This window comes from Petromyzon marinus, unplaced genomic scaffold, assembly GCF_048934315.1.
Source record: "Petromyzon marinus isolate PM22_M1 ecotype Great Lakes invasive population unplaced genomic scaffold, UKy_Petmar_22M1.pri1.0 PM_G_Scaffold_149, whole genome shotgun sequence".
NCBI lineage: Eukaryota > Metazoa > Chordata > Hyperoartia > Petromyzontiformes > Petromyzontidae > Petromyzon > Petromyzon marinus.
The window spans coordinates 1-2,500 of NW_027422705.1; positions in this window are offsets into that span (position 1 = coordinate 1).

A 2,500-nucleotide genomic window follows, 5' to 3' on the forward strand; every position below is an offset into this window, starting at 1 on the left:
GAAATTGAATAAATATCGAATAGAAAATAGCTTTAAGATATAATTTAAAAATAAAAAATGCAAATAGGTTAACGTAGTTAATATCGGCAAGGTGTCATTATGTAGATAAAATGTTAAAATCAGTGTAACAGGGCAGCAGCAGATGGGAAGAAACTGTCTTCATGGCGTGAGGTTTTGGTCCTGATGGACCGAAGCCTTCTGCCGGAGGGGAGTAGCTGAAACAGAGAGTGTCCAGGGTGCGAGGAATCGGCCACAACCTTCCTCGCTCGCCTCATGCTCCTTGTCGTGTGCAGGTCCTCGAGGGTTGGTAGATTGCAGGCAATTACCTTCTCAGCAGTGTGCATGATACGCTGCAGTCTGCTCTTGTCCTTGGCAGTGGCAGCAGCGTACCAGACGGTTATGGAGGAGGTGAGGATGGATTCAATGATCGCTGTATAGAATTGCACCATCATTGTCTTTGGCAGGTTGCATTTCTTCAGCTGCCGTCGAAAGTACATCCTCTGTTGAGCTCTCTTGGCGAGGGAGCTGATGTTCAGTTCCCACTTGAGGTCCCGGCAGAGAATAGTGCCCAGGAAGCGGAAGGACTCCACAATTTTGACTGCGGAGTCTAACAGGGTGATGGCGGTGAGTGGGGCTGTATTCTTCCTGAAGTCCACAACCATCTCAACTGTCCTTAGAGCATTTAGCTCTAAGTTGTTCTGGCTACACCAGGTCACCAGGTTGTCAGCTTCCCACCTATAGTCAGACTCATCCCCACCAGAGATCAGCCCAATGAGGGTGGTGTCGTCCGACAAACTTCAAGAGTTTGACGGACAGATGATTGGAGGCGCAGCTGTTGGTATACAGGGAGAAGAGCAGTGGGCAAAGGACGCAGCCCTGAGGAGTTCCCGTGCTGATGGACCTGGAGTCAGAGACTTCTGTTCCCGGCTTAACGCACTGCTTCCTGTCAGAGAGGAAGTCTGTGATCCACCTGCAGGTGGAGTAGGGCACGTTCAGCTGGAAGAGCTTGTCCTGAAGCAGGGCAGGGATGATGGTGTTGAAGGCAGAGCTGAAGTCCACAAACAGGATCCTGGCGTAGGATGCTGGGGCGTCCACATGCTGTAGGGTGAAGTGGAGGGCCATGTTAACTGCGTCGTCCACAGACCTGTTGGCTCTGTAGGCAAACTGAAGGGGGTCCAGGAGAGGGTCTGTGATGGCTTTGAGGTGTGCCAGGAGCAGGCGCTCAAAAGACTTCATTACCACAGATGTAAGGGCGACCGGTCTGTAATCATTTAGTCCTGTTGGCCTTAGCTTTTTGGGCACAGCGATGATGGTGGAGGACTTGAGACAGGCTGGTACATGGCATGTCTCCAGGGAGGTGTTAAAGATGTTGGTGAACACCGGAGACAGCTGGCCAGCGCAGTGCCTGAGGGTGGCTGGAGAGACAGAGTCCGGCCCGGCTGCTTTGCGTGGATTCTGCCTCTTGAAAAGCCCATTAACTTCTCCCTCCTGAAAGGAGAGAGTCGTTTCTGTAGTATGGGTGGGGGATGGGGCCTCTTGGGTGGGAAGGGGTGGTTCAGGACAGTCCAATTGTCTTTCAAATCTACGGTAGAACTCGTTCAGGTCGTTGGCTAGGCGGGAGTCGTTAGTGGTGTGGGGCGCTCTGGGTTTGTAGTTGGTGATGTGCCTGAGCCCTTTGGCAGACAGAAGCAGCGTCGTTAGTAGAGAACTGGTGTTTTAGTGTCTCTGAGTACAGTCGTTTAGCCTCTCTCACCGCTTTGCTAAACCTGTTCTTCGACTCCTTGAATCTGTCTCTATCCCCACTCCTAAACGCTTCCTCCTTCTCCAACCTCAACCTTTTGAGCTTTGCTGAGAACCAGGGCTTGTTGTTGTTAAAGTTCACCCTGGTACGTGTTGGGATACAGCAGTCCTCACAGAAGCTGATGTACACAGCCTCTGTGAGTTCATCCAGACTATTGGTAGCAGTCGTGAACATATCCCAGTCAGTACAGTCTAAGCACGCCCGCAAATCTTCCACAGCCTCACTGGTCCACTGTTTAGATGTCCTCACAGCAGGTTTACAGAGTTTTAGTTGCTGCCTGTATGCACGAATCAGGTGGACCAAGGGAGTTCTGTGCGAGCCGAACAGCCCCGTGACCCACAAGAGAAACATCCCCGCCAAATTCGAGCGTTTGACGGGGTCTATCCGTGAAAAAATATTCACGTTTTTGAGTGCACATGCATTTCTGCTGCAAATGCCTCTGGAAGTTTCATGCCGTTCGTATGCCAATTGTGGCAACACGAAAATGACCCGTTTTCCCATTCCGAGGGATTTCTGTGCGACCCTAACAGCCCCGTGAGCCACAAGAGACACATCCCCGCCAATTTCTAGCGTTTCACGGGGTCTATCCGTGAAAAATATAGACGTTTTTGAGTGCACATGCATTTCTGCTGCAGATGCCTCTGGAAGTTTCATGCCGTTCGTACGCAATGTGGCAACACGAAAATGACCCCTTTTCCC